General features: G+C 39.8%; 1 pseudogene; it reads right to left on the bottom strand.

Annotated features, from left to right (window-relative positions):
* Window positions 1-1,797: 1,797 nt before the first annotated feature.
* LOC112641214 (oligosaccharyltransferase complex subunit OSTC-like) lies at window positions 1,798-2,388 on the bottom strand (annotated as a pseudogene).
* Between the last annotated feature and the right edge of the window lie 12,733 nt (window positions 2,389-15,121).

Below are 15,121 nucleotides of genomic sequence, written 5' to 3'. Positions count from 1 at the left end.
CCAGTTGCCGCAACTGCAGACACACCAGGCCCAGCTCTACAACCAGCTTCTCGCCATCTGGTAAAACCAATGGCCTGGCTGGCCCAGGAGGCCACCACCTCTGCCTTTCCCCAGCCCTCAATTTTCCATTCTCATTCTCAGGAGCAAGCAAAGTAATTCCTACTAAAGGACATTTCTTTCTTGGGAACGTTTCCATTTTAGTGGACAACTTTGAATATCAAAAGCTCACAAGAACCAAGGAAGTGAAATAGTCATTTATTTTCAAGTGTCTGGGGAAAACCAATGCAGGAAATATTTTATTTTTTTTATTTTTTTATTTTTTATTTTTTTATTTATTTTATGATAGTTACAGAGAGAGAGAGAGGGAGGCAGAGACACAGGCAGAGGGAGAAGCAGGCTCCATGCACCGGGAGCCCGACGTGGGATTCGATCCCGGGTCTCCGGGATCACGCCCTGGGCCAAAGGCAGGCCCCAAACCGCTGCGCCACCCAGGGATCCCAGGAAATATTTTAGATTCAAGGGTCTACACTGCGACCATCTTTGCCCCCTACAAACACACATATGCTACCATGAAGACAGGGCATTACACTCGGAGTAAGTTCACTGAATGTGAACTTTATGTTTTTCGATCAGAATTCATATTAGATGTTTACTGAGACACAGACTGCCATAGGTCCTACATAATGTATTCATCACCCAGTGGTTTGGTTTAAAAGCTTTGTTGTTGTTGTTGTTTTTAAGATTTTATTTATTTATTCATGAGAGAGAGAGAGAGGCAGAGACACAGGCAGAGGGAGAAGCAGACTCCATGCAGGGAGTCCTATGTGGGACTTGATCCCAGATCCCAGGATCATGCCCTGAGCCAAAGGCAGATACTCAACCACTGAGCCACCCAGGCATCCCTCTTGGTTAGAATTTTTTTTTTTTTAAAGCAGTCAGGTCCATCTAAGGACTACTGAAGCAGGTTCTGCATTTTTTAAAAAGATTTTATTTATTTATTCATGAGAGACACAGAGAGAGAGAGACGCAGAGACATAGTCAGAGGAAGAAGCAGGCTCCATGCAGGGAGCCTGATGTGGAACTCCATCCTGGGTCTCCAGGATCACGCCCTGGGCTGAAGGCAGGCGATCAACTGCTGAGCCACCCAGGGGTCCCTTGGTTAGAATTTTTGCAATTACCCCTTTTAGTATAATAGTGCTGAAACCCTTTAAAAATTAAATAAATTATCTGATGGGATTAAACAACATGTCAAGCTTTATTACTATATCAGTTACCTGGCAACAGGACCCAAAAGGAATGAAGCTTCAAGTGGGCAAGCATTTATCAGTTAATTTTAATTTTTATCAAAATAATACCTGACTATAAGTTCAAATAGTTAAAAAGGCTTATGGTGAAAAACTGCAAATAGCTGATCTGCCTTTTTTTTATTAGAAAAATTATTTATTTCTGCTCCTTTCATACATCTTATTGTGCAGAAACAGTCTCACACATATCTGAATAATGTACTGTCACACTGTTTAAAGGCAAAGCACCATAGGTAAAGCTGATCAGAGTTCTCAGCTTATGGGATCTTGCTTCCTGATTTTACATTAATTTTTGAAAGTCAGAAATGTCATCTCCACAAAATGTTAAGGGGGCTGTAAGAAATAATCACTTTATTCAATATTATAGTTGTGGAAATGGGAGTATATTTTCTTATGAAAAACTAAGAAGAAAATGCCACTAAACATCATTGGTGTGTCAGTACAGGCCAGCAGGAGACATACTGTGAGAAATTTGTCTCTTTGATACCAAGAAGACATTCTAGTTCAAGCTTTAATATGATTCCTATTTCTCACGAGATGCTTCTTTTCTGCTGCTTCACTCTTTTTCCATATTTCACATCAGAGGATTGGTACAGCCTTTAAAACTTCATTAACAGGAGCAAATCCAATATCCACGGATTTCTTGTCAAAAGGCATTTTTTAACCCATCAGGTAGCCCGGCAGTTTCATTCTCATGAATACTCTAGCCATGAAAAAACTCAATAGGACACAGACGAATCCAATGAATAGAAGAAATCTATTGAGTTTTGGAATGTTTGGTGCATTCGATCAGTCCAGGATTATGAAACCTAAACCTCCCATTGTAAACAGGAAGCTGGATGCAAGTCCTTCCATAATATATTGTCCATTTACTCTGTAGGCCAAGAAAGCTACTGGTCTCTGATGTCCATGTTCATCAGTCATAGAACCAACACTTGGAGGTTCAACAATAACATCATAAATTATTCACCGTCATGGCCGACGACATGTGCACCCAGGGCGGCTTCTTCAGCTGCAGGTTGGGGCATTCGAGCACTAAGAACGGGACGCGGTACAAGGTCTCCATGTTGGTGGCGGCAGGGGTTTCTCCTGATCTGCTTTTTTTTACTTCCTACCCTTGTACTCAGGGAAATTACCCATGTCTTTTTTTTTTCTTGGCAATTTTTCTTATAAATTATCTCCATGTTTCTGAATAATATGTTTATACTGTGTTTCTCAATTTCTCTCTCCTCGGATAATTATATAAAGATTTTTGGCTAGTCAGTCATAGGCATTTACATTTCTTCGACAAAACATTGTTCATTGCTGAGGTACAAACTTTTGGTTTTCCTGGAATTAATAATTGCCTTATTTTTTGTATTTGCCTAGTTTTCAGTGTATCCCTAATTAATTTACTTTACTGAATCTTTGCCACACACTAATTGATAATATTGCAAAGGCACTGCTTCTCATTTTTTCCTGTAGACCTCTGTATCAGCATTCTCCGAGAAACAGAATAGAGTGTGTGTGTGTGTGTGTGTGTGTGTGTGTGTGTGTGTATGGTGGGAGAGAAAGAGATAAAGAGAGAGTGCATTTCATTTTTAGGAATTGGCTCACATTGTGGAGATTGGCAAACCAAAATCTGTAGGGTAGGCTGGCACAAGTCTGAAAGCAGTCTGGATATAGAATTCCTTCTTGCACTGGGAAAGAAGTCAAACTCTCACTCTGCAGACGACATGATACTCCATATGGAAAACTCAAAAGACTCCACCCCAAAATTTCTAGAACTCATACAGGAATTCAGCAAAGTGGCAAGATACAAAAATCAATGCGCAGAAATCAGTTTGATTTCTATACACTAACAATGAGACAGGAGAAAGAAATTAGGAGTTGATCCCATTTACAACTGCACCCTAAACCATAAGGCGTCTAGGAATAAACCTAACCAAAGAGGCAAGGGATCTGTACTCAGAAAACTATAGAACACTCATGAAAGAAATTGAGGAAGACAGAAAGAAATGGAAATGTTCAACACTCATGGATTGGAAGAACAAATATTATTAAAATGTTTATGCTACCTAGAGCAATCTATACATTCAATGCAATCCCTATCAAAATACCATCAACTTACTTCACAGCATTGGAACAAATTATCTTAAAATTTATGTGGAACAAAAAAGGAAACCAAAGCTGGAGGCATCACAATTCCAGACTTCAAGTTCTATTATAAAACTATAATCATCATGACAGTATGGTACTGGCGCAAAAAGAGACAGATGGATAATCAATGGAATCAGAATAGAGAAACCAGAAATGAACCCTCAACTCTATGGTCAACTAACCTTCAACAAAGCAGGAAAGAATATCCAATGGAAAAAAAGTCTCTTCAACAAATGGTATTTGGAAAATTTGACAGCCACATGCACAGAATGAAAGTAGACCATTTCCTCACACCCTACACAAAAATAGACTCAAAATGGATGAAAGACCTAAATGTGAGACAGGAATCCATCAAAATCCCAGAGGAGAACACAGGCAGCAATCTTTCTGACTTTGACCACAGGAACTTCTTACTAGACACATCTCCAAAGGCAAGGGAAACAAAGGCAAAAATGAACTATTGGGACTTCATCAAGATAAAAAGCTATTTGCACAGTAGAGAAAACAGTCAACAAAACTAAGACAATTGACAGAATGGGAGAAGATATTTGCAAATGAAATATCAGATAAAGGGCTAATATCCAAAACCTATAAAGAACATGAAACTCAATATCCAAAGAACAAATAATCCAATCAAAAAATGGGCAGAAGATATGAACAGATATTTCTCCAAAGAAAACGTACAAATGGCCAACAGACATGTGAAAAAATGCTCCACATCAGTTGGCATCTGGGAAATACAAATCAAAACCACAACAAGATACCACCTCACACCAGTAAGAATGGAAAAATTAACGAGTTAGGAAATGACAGATGTTGGCAAGGATGCAGAAAAGGGGAACCCTTGTACACTGTTCATGGGAATGAAAACTGGTGCAGCCACTCTGGAGAGCAGTGTGGAGATTCCTTAAAAAGTTGAAAATAGAGCTACCCTACGACCCAGCAATTGCAGTACTAGGTATTTACCCCAAAGATACAGATGTGATCTAAAGGGGCACCTACACCCCAATGTTTATAGCAGCAATGTCCAAAACAGCCAAACTATGGAAGAGCCCAGATATCCATTGACAGATGAATGGATAAAGTAGATGTGGTATATATACACAATGGAATACTACTCAGTCATTAAAAAAAATGAAATCTTGCCATTTGCAATGACATGGATGGAACCAGAGGATATTTTGCTTAACAAAAGAAGTCAATCAGAAATACAATCATCATGATCTCACTCATGGAATTTAAGAAACAAAACAGGATCACAGGGGAAGAGAGGAAAAAATAAAACAAGATGGTATCAGAGAGGGAGATAAACCATAAGAGACCTTTAATCATAGGAAACAAACTGAGGGTCACTGGAGGGGAGGAGGATGGGGTGAATGGGTGATGGACATTAAGGAGGGCACATGATGTAATGAACACTGGGAGTTGTACGCAACTGATGAATCACTGAATGCTACCTCTGAAACTAATAATACGGTATATGTTAATTAATTGAATTTAAATTTTAAAAATTTCCTCTTGCTCATAGGATGTTATTCTTTTTTCTTTTAAGGCCTAAAACTAATTGGATGAGACCCATCTATATTATATAGGGTAATCTGCTTGACTTAGTCTGTTGACTTAAACCTTAATCTCAACTAAAAGAATCCACCTTCAGCAACATCCAGACTGGTTTTTAACCACATATCCAGGATCTTGGATTAGCTAAATTGACACATTAAAATTAACCAGCACCAAGGCACCTGGATGGGTCAGTTGGTTAAACGTCTGCCTTAGGCTCAGGTCATGATCTCAGGGTCCTGGGATCGAGTTCCTCATTGGGTTCCCTGCTCAGTGGGGAGGCTGATTCTCCCTCCCTAGTGCTCTCTCTCTGTCAAATAAATAAATAAAATCTTATTTAAATAAGATTTTATTTATTCATGAGAGAGAGAGAGAGAGAGGCAGAGAGGCACAGACACAGGCAGAGGGAGAAGCAGGCTCCACTCCATGCAGGGAGCCTGACCTGGGACTGGATCCTGGGTCTCCAGCACCACACCCTGGGCTGAAGGCGGCACTAAACCGCTGAGCCACCGGGGCTGCCCAAAATCTTTTAAAAATTAAATTAACCAGCACCAAAAAAACAAAACAAAACAAAACAAAAAAGCAAAACCCAAACACATAAATAAAATTTAACCCTCACACTTTCTTTCCCAGAATACTCTGTTCATGCATATAGTTTCTGCTCATAATTATGGTCTTCTACATACCTGCCCTGATGGACTTCTCTTCATTGTGCTCCTGGAAACCTTTCTCATCCAATTACCCCTATTTTGGGGGAGCATAGCTGCCTTCAGTAGTTTCCGGTGCACAAGAAGCAAAATTTTTAGCCTTTGAATGTTTAAAACATTTTTATTTTTCCCTCACATTTGACTGATGTGGCTCACTCTAAAATTCTGGGTTGGAGATGCTTTTCCCTTGGAATTTTGGAGGTATTACTCCATCATCTGCTGATTTTTCAGAGTTAGTACTTTTGAATAGTCCAGTAAAATTCTGATTTACCTGCTTTTTCTCTCCGGAAGTGTAACAATTCTTTCTCCTGACTCCCAATGTCCTGAGCTTTTCCAGTGATGTGTCAAGGTTGGGCTTTTTTACTCACCTGCTGAGGATTCAGTATAACTTGCTGTCTGGAATCTCATGCCCTCCAATTCTGGCCAGAAAAATTTCTTATATCACTTTGGTTTTTTCCTCTTTTCTACTTTATTTTTTTTAAGATTTTATTCATTTATTCACAAGAGACACACAGAGAGAGAGAGAGAGAGAGAGAGAGAGAGAGAGGCAGAGACAAAGGCAGAGGGAGAAGCAGGCTCCATGCAGGGAGCCCAATGTGGGACTCTATCCCAAGCCTCCAGGGTAACACCTTGGGCTGAAGGCGCCACTAAACCGCTGAGCCACCCAGGCTGCCCATCTTTTCTACTTTCAATTATTTCTTTTTCTGCTAGCTTCTAACTTTAGTGGGTGGTCTTTCTAATCTAACCCTTGAAGCTTATTTCCTATTTTTGTTTTCATTCAGTTTTGATTTAGTCTGGTTGGTAGGTTTCCTTGATTTTAGTTCCCTAAATTTTTATGATTTTTTCATTTTGACTGTTATATTTACAATTCCCTAGATTCCTTTCTTACTTTTTGATATTTTTTTCTTTTTTTTTTTTCCTGTAGCATCTTGGCTGTTTCATCCTCCAGGGACTTCAATGACATAGTAGCAACATCTTCTGGTACTCTCCTTCCTCCAAGGCGTGGTTAGCTGGTTAGTTTTAAATCTCTTTCATGTTGGAGGCTTTTCCCAAATGTGTAGTCATCCTTGACTGTTAATATTTAAGAGTGAGATCACTTTCTTAAAAGCTAATTTGTAGCTCTACATCTGTAGGTTAAGCCTGTGGACTAGTGAATTCTCTTTTAGGGGATTGGTCCTTGAACTGTCCTTTTTATCATGGAACGCTAAACTTTATTTTTCTAAGCCTGTTCAATTTCTGCAGAAAAGAAGGGTCATCCATTTCCTACAGCCAGAGTAATGTCCAACGAGGCCTAAGAGGAGTGGGAAAAAAGGCTGAGGGCAGAGTGGGAAAAAAGGCTGAGGTCCCCACAGTTAATTTTTAGACTTTTATTTAGTTGAGCTAATTTCAGCCTGGTGCTCACTTCAATCTTCCCTTATTCTTTATGTCCCCAAATGGCAACTGTCTCCAAATCCAAAGCCATGGTCATTCAGTTCCCCAAGAGAACAGATCTCAGCTCTCCTGTTGACTGGGGAGGCATTATCTCGAGTGGATTAAGGAAAACAACTCGACTACTTAGTACATTCCACCAATGCTTTTGCCTCACTCAAGCCTGGCCTTTCTTAGTCCCTGGGGTCTCCAGCCACTAAGCCTGTGAGCCATTGGCTTTCCTTTTTTTACCTCCATTTAAGTTGGAACATTCTCTCCCCTTCCTAAGTCGCTTCCCCTCATGTCTACTTTGTCTTTCAAAAAATCATTGAAATCCCTTTTCTCCTGTGTCCTCCTTGCCTCTTTTTGTTATGGTGATGGTGGTGAACTTTTTCCTTAATAACATTTAACATTTCTTTTTTTAAAAATTTTTTTAAATTTATTTATGTATGATAGTCACACAGAGAGAGAGAGAGAGAGAGGCAGAGACATAGGCAAAGGGAGAAGCAGACTCCATGCACCGGGAGCCTGACGTGGGATTCGATCCCGGGTCTCCAGGATCGCGCCCTGGGCCAAAGGCAGGCGGCCAAACCGCTGCGCCACCCAGGGATCCCTACATTTAAAATTTCTTTACAGTTAGTCTAGCAGAGGGATTGGGGATGAAGAGGAAATAAATACCTATGGACAATTTGTTGGCTAGACGTTTTGATGAAGAGACAGGAAAAAGTGCAGAGGTTGGGGCAGGTCCAGAAAAGACGTTCATGTAGGGCTGGATATATACAGGCCTTTTGAAGGTACTGAGTCCCTGGGTAGAGCCAAGAAAGGTTCAATCCAAGAGTTTGCAAGGAGACTGGAATACTCAAGGGGCAGTTAGTCTGACTACTTCATAATTTTGTTCTAGGTACTCTTTGTCAACCATCATATGTTCTGGTTTTTAAACAAATATGATACATATAATCAACTTTATACCTACTTTTTCTAAGCTAAGCACGAGGATCAAAGAGCAATGTTCTTCCTACCCAACATGTACAAGCTAACCCTCCCCTGCCACTTTTTGCAGATTTCCTCTCACTACTGCAGGGTCTTTAACAGAACCTCAGATCATTTTATTTCTTTTTTTTTTATTTTTATTTATTTATGATAGTCACACAGAGAGAGAGAGAGAGAGGCAGAGACATAGGCAGAGGGAGAAGCAGGCTCCATGCACCGGGAGCCCGACGTGGGATTCGATCCCAGGTCTCCAGGATCGCGCCCTGGGCCAAAGGCAGGCGCCAAACCGCTGCGCCACCCAGGGATCCCATCATTTTATTTCTAAGTAAATATATATGTTAGTAGGCCTGCTGTCACACAGACACATCATAGTAAAAAAAATAAAAAAAGAACTCACCATAATGGAAAACTGTCACATTAAATCATAAGATTAGAAGGATCTTAAGTGTGATGTTGTCTAGCTGATACTACTGTGCTTCAGGGCAAAGTGATATTGTACGTAGGAAATGACTCTAAATGCTCATTCACAACTACGGACAGATGGCAGGGGCAGAGGGACAGTGCTGGGGTTGCTGTAAGACCTCTAGCGGTTGTCCTGTTCCATGTTGCCTGGTGATGACCAAATGGCTGAGATTCTCAGCTTCTTCATGTATGAAATGACACAAATACTTGCCTTGACTATCTTGTAAGATTGTTGGAAAATCAAGTGTGGTCATTCAGATCAAAATGTTTCCCTAATTGTGCCACTACACTGATATATTCAGAGATACGTTAATGGAATTTGCCCGGAACTTTGTTACATTTTCTGTGGAATGTGAAATTAAATGCAGTACATTCCATGATCTTATGACACTTAGAATTTAGTAACAGCTCTTTAGGGAAGGGAGGAAAGTAACAAAGACAAAAATCTAGCTTTTTTTTTCTTTTAGTACCAGAATTTATGTCTCGAATCTGAAAGAACTCCGTGCATATTTTTCTGACCCATGTCTGCTATCATTAGCTGTATTCTACTTTCTTCTTTGGGTTGAGTTTCTCCAACATTCATTCATTCATTCATTCATTCATCCATTTATTTAAAGATTTTATTTATTTATTCATGAGAGAGACACACACAGAGAGGGGCAGAGACACAGGCAGAGGGAGAAGCAGGCTCCATGCAGGGAGCCCGATGTGGGACTCGATCCTGGGACTCCAGGATCATGCCTTGAGCCAAAGGCAGATGCTCAACCGCTGAGCCACCCAGGCGTCCTAAGTTTCTCCAACCTTTTTTTTGTTCCTCTAACCTTTAAACAAAGGTTTAGAAAGCTTCAATGTGGTAGAAATGACCCAAATGTCCATTGGTAGATAAACGTATGAACACGATATGGTATATGCACACAATAGAATAGGATTCAGCCTTACAGAGGAAGGAAATTCTGACACCTGCTACAACACAAACCCAGAGGACACGATGCCAAGTGAAATAAGCCAGTCACAAAAAGACAAATGCTGCATGATTCCACTTATATAAGGTACTAAGAGTAGTTAAATTCATAGAGGTAGAAAGTAGAATAGTGGTTGCCAGAGCAGGGAGGGAAAGGGAGTTATTACTTAATGGATGTATTTTCAGGACACCTGGGTGGCTCAGTGGTTAAACATCTGCCTTTGGCTCAGGGCCTGATCCTGGAGTTCTGGGATCGAGTCCCGCATAGGGGTACCCGCAGGGAGCCTGCTTCTCCTTCTGCCTGTGTCTCTGCCTCTCTCTTTCTGTGTCTCTCATGAATAAATATGTAAAATCTTTTTTTAAAATGGCTGTATTTTCAGGTTTGCAAGATATAAAGAGTTTTGAAGATGGATGGTGGTGATAGTTGCACAACAATGAATATATTTACTGCCACTGAACTATACTTAAAAATGGTTAAAATAGTACATTTTATGTTATGTATATTTAGCCACAATAAAAAATTGGAAAAACAAACCAGCTTAAGTGCATGATAGATGTGTAAATCCAGTAGCATGCCCAGAAATAAAATCAGGTGTGCCTGCTTCTCTAGAATCATAACATGTCTCCAGCACAATAGTGGGTGTTCAGTACACTTGTGGGGCTTGTTGAATTGCATTGGGTTTCTACTCACCAAGGTTTTAAGTGATTTCTTTCTCTTTTTTTTTTAAGATTTTATTTATTTGAGAGAGAGAGAGAGACATGGGGGCTCAATCTCAGGACCCTGAGATCACGACTTGAGCCAAAATTAAGAGTTGGACATTCAACTGACTGAGTCACCCAGGTGATTTTAATGAATTTTCTCAAGGTTAGGTTTTCTGGATAAAGTTTGAAGAAATTACAAGAAAGATGACTGAAATAAATTTCAATAAATACCAAGTCCCAAATATTACTCTAAAGAAAAAGGAAGAATTACAGGAACTATCAAACGAGAGCCCATTTCAGCTGAGTTGTATTCCTACTTTTCAAGTGACTGGAATTTTTGGTAGATGACCAGTCTTCCACTAGCAGGGATGTTGAGCAATCATCTGGTCCAGACCATGCCTTCAGGCAGGTAAGATATCATCATCCCATTTTACAGATGAGGCAATCCTGGTGACCAGAGAGGTAGAGAAACTCAGCTCAAGTCACACAATAAGTGAAGGAATGGCGTCCAGAACTCAGGGCTCCTGCCTGCCAGGACCTGTGCTTATTTCTGCTATGTCATGCTTTGTCTTCTCTAACTCCTCTAGATCTGTTTTTATTTATCACATTCTAGAATTAATATATTAATCCTAATTATTGTGTATAAAATCTTTAAGTGTCCCAGCTATTGCCCTGGGAAAAGGCGGGCAGTTAAAAAGCTTTTCAGGGTTGATATGATAGATATCTGGAATTGAGTCTCAGATTCAGACTCTAAAAGACAGGAATTCATGTGATGGTTGATGAATTGGTTGACCTCTTTGACTCCCAAATTCCTCATATGTTTAAAAACATGCCTGATTCAAGGTGTTTTTGTGAGTCAGATGAGATTTGTTTGTAAAGATATTTTGTATAGTATAAAGAAAATGGTTTTTAGGGGCACCTGGGTGGCTCAGTCGGTTGAGTGTCCGACCCTTGATTTTGGCTCAGTTCATGATCTCAGGTTCATGAGATGGAGCCCCACCAAGGCTCTGTGCTCAGTGGGGAGTCGGCTTGAGACTCTTTCTCTTCCTCTGCCCTTCTCCTTCCCCCTACCCCTGCCTAGCTCCCTTTCTCTTTCAAATAAATAAATCTTAAAAAAAAAAAAGAAAAAGAAAAAGAAAGAAAAGAAAATGGTTTTTAAAGTATGGTCCAATGAATCTTGCAGGTACCCTAGACCCTTACAGGAGGTTTACAAAATTAAAACTATTTTCATGAATATATTAAGATATATTCTTCACTTCAAAATAATCTCACTATAAATCTCTCACACATGCAGTGTAGTTCCCAGAGCCTACATGACATCCGCATGTACTATAACAGATTGAATCCAGAAGCAGATATGAGATGTCCTGCTGCTTTCTATTGCGTTAGATATTAGATTTGCAAAAAATGTTACTGTGACTCATCCCATGAATTTTTGTTTTGAACATAGTTTTTTTTAAGTGATATTTATATTAAAATGAAATGGGTTATTACTATTATTTTACATCAATTAATAAATATTTCAGGGGTGCCTGAGTCACTTAGTGGTAGTGGGCTAAGCATTTATCTTTGGCTCAGGTCATGATTTCAGGGTCCTAGGATCCAGCCCTGCATTGGGCTCCCTGCTCAGTGAGGAGTCTGCTTCTCTCTCTGCCCCTCCACCTGCTTATGCTCTCATTCTCTCTCAAATAAATAAATAAAATCTTTTAAAAAATAAATATTCAAAAAAGTTTTCAGTTCTAATTTCTAATATGGTAAAGATTGACAGATATAACTACATAAACAAAAGCTTTTTGAGATTTTCATATTTTTGATTTTTTTAGTAATCTCTACACCCCACATGGGGCTCAAACTCATGACCCTAAGATCAAGAGTCACATGCTCTTCCAACTGAGACAGCCAGGTCCCCCAAGAGTCTCCTTATTTCTTAAGAGTATAAAAATGTTTGAGAACTGTTGCTATAAAGCACTGTACAAATGGTAATTATTTTTACTTAATATCGCTGACTTAAAAAGGAATGTCATGCTAAAAAACGATGCACCTTTCTTATGGGAAATTTAGAAAATTACAAATAAATATAAAAAAGGAAATAGTATGATCAACAATCCCATAATACAAAGAACAGTGGTTACCACTTTTGTTGCATTTTTTCTCAGCATTCTTTTATTTTTAAATCTGTTTAATTGAGGGATCATTAACACAATGTTATATTAGCTTCAGGTGTGCAATCCTTTGATTACAAATATCTAACCTGTGATTCCGCCAGGCTTCAGAGTTTGGGTGGCACCAGTCTAGGCTGTCAGGTGCTGGCCTTTGGCTCTACCTTCAGGATCTCAGCTCTGCACAGTTCTCTCTGTGTTTTCTTCAAGGGATATCTCATGTGTGTTCATCGCTGAGTCTTCAGTTACTGCATTTGTCCACCACTTTCTCCCTCTCCTGCTCTGCCCTCTATGGGGACGCTAGCTGCTAGAACCTCAAATGCCGGTGATCAGGAGCTCACAGGCAGCAGAAGTGGTGGGTGCTGGGTCTGCTGGAACCAGTCTTGGGTGCCATAGAGCCTCGGCTGAGGGCAGGACCTCCCTCCTCCAGCAGCATTTCATCCTGTGGACATTGGTGGTGCTGTTTTACTGACAGCATCTCTTTCTCCTTATCGTGTTACCCCCTCCATTCCTGCCACCTTTCTAGTCCTGAGATAGGAGTCCATGGAGAGCTGAAGATGGGGCAGTTCACACTCTGAGTGTGACTATCACTAGCAACAGCTCCACCCCACCCCATGACGGGTTCACTACTTCAGGACTTACTACGTGATGACAGCAGTTGTCAATCTTCTGAAAATCTTCTATTTTCACTATTCAAAATTAGTAAGAACCTCCAACAGCTTTTGATTATGTGGTAATATCTACCAATGTTTACCATATTGGAAATCAGAACAAAATAGCTTGAAATATTTATTAATTCTTCTAAAATAGCAGCAACAGCTTATTCCATTTTAATGTAGATCATATTCCTGCTTTGATTGTTCTGTGACTTTTTAAAAATCTGATTCCTAAATTTTAAAAAGTTGGTGTCAATTTCCTAATTTGCAAAATTATTTAAGAAACAAAATTGTTTTCTCAGTTCTGACTTTACTCACATTGTTATCAACCAGCAGGACATCCCATTTCTTGCCTTTTGGTACAAAACAAAAGAGCAGCAAACTTTTTATAGGAAACTGAAAAAATCCACTTTTATGAATGTGAGAAGTTCTTTGTTTCGGGTTTTTTTCCCCTTTTGGGGGGTTGACCCTGGGTTCATAGTTGTGATTTTTATATTACACATATATCTATCAGTCATAGTTTCTGTAAGTAAAACTGTTCTCAAGTCTTAAAGTATGTATATGTTTTAAAGTAAGCTTTATGCTCAACATGGGGCTCAAATACACTACCCTGAGATCAACAGTTGTCTTCTCTACCAACTGAGCCATCTAGGCACCCCTTAAAGAAAGTATTTCTAAATTTCATAGTATTTTCCAGAGAACACCATGACATCCAGAGGCTTCCCCACCTGAACCACCAATTAGGGAACAGTCAACCATGTCTGTCTTGTCTGCCCAGATATTTATAGAGTACACTAAGTTAGCCTCTTATTTCTCAGAACAGATGCAGCTCAGAATCCAATTTAAGATGATGCAGGGTGGTCTTTAGAACTAAAGTATCCTATACAGACCTTGAAGAGTTCTCCATGTGAGAATCACAAATGGCTTAAAATTTGAGACACCCTAGAGGAAAAATCCAAAGTTCAGTTTTATGAACTTTTTATGAATGATTACCTGCTTTAAGGACTGCTTGTGTTGGTTCAGGGTTTAACTGAGATGATGAAGATTCTGTGTCCTGCACATTGACTCAAGTGAGATATTATGAAGCCTTTCTGATTTTAAGGGGTGTCAGACAAGTTCCTCTGGGTGCCCACCTTTATTAGAAGGATAAATAAAAAGGAGAGTGGTTCGTTTTGAAATCTGGGCAAAATTTAGGCTTACCTAGATTGGAGATGTGTTAATAGATCTTTAACAGGTGCAAGTTGAAGGACTCAATTCCAAGGAGTGAAAGTGTAAATGGTCTTTGTGGGTCGCATGATTCCAAATGAGAGGACTGGAGTGGGCCACAGACTTGCCTGAATCCAAATCTCTTTGCTCTCCCTTTGCTTATCTCTCTCCCTATGCTTTTTGCTCCCTTTGGTTTCATGGTCAGATTCTGTCCTGCAACAGCAGAGCTATGGCCATAGTAGCTCAGAGGCCAGCTTACAATTTGGCAGCTGAAAGGAAAGAGCAACCTCTTCACCTCTGACTTGGGAAATTCCAGAAGAGGACTGTATAGATCAGACTGAGTCTGGTGCTAGAAGGGACAGAAAATTCTGATGGATAGCCTTGTAGGGGGAGTGAGGGGGGTGGCAATAGCAGTTTCCTTAAAAATGGTGAGGTGAAAAAAAAAAATAAAAATAAAAATAAAAAAATAAAATGGTGAGGTGAGGAGGCAGGGGGAAGTTGTTACCAGAAAGGGCTGATGTGTCAGATAGATTTCCTCTATCATAGAGGAAATCACTGTTATCTAGCTGATATTTCTCCTTTGACCAAGATCAGATTATGGATGCCAAGAGATTGGTTCCTTCGTGACCTTATAAAGATTGAGTTATTTAACCACTCTGTGCCTCAGTTTCTCATACTAATATAACTTAATAATAATGTTATTTCGTAAGGTAGTTGTGAGGATTAAGTGTTTAGAACAGTACCTGACATATGGTAAGAGTTAAATAAATGGCTTAGTTCACAGTGGAGGGACCAGACAATGGGTGAAGCTAGGGCCTGGCACATCTATTGAACCAGGAGGATAGACAAGACTTGTAAATGCTGGAAA

Source organism: Canis lupus, chromosome 12, assembly GCF_003254725.2.
Source record: "Canis lupus dingo isolate Sandy chromosome 12, ASM325472v2, whole genome shotgun sequence".
NCBI lineage: Eukaryota > Metazoa > Chordata > Mammalia > Carnivora > Canidae > Canis > Canis lupus.
Note: the sequence above shows the minus strand (reverse complement) of the source record. Positions and strands in the feature narration are given on the sequence as shown.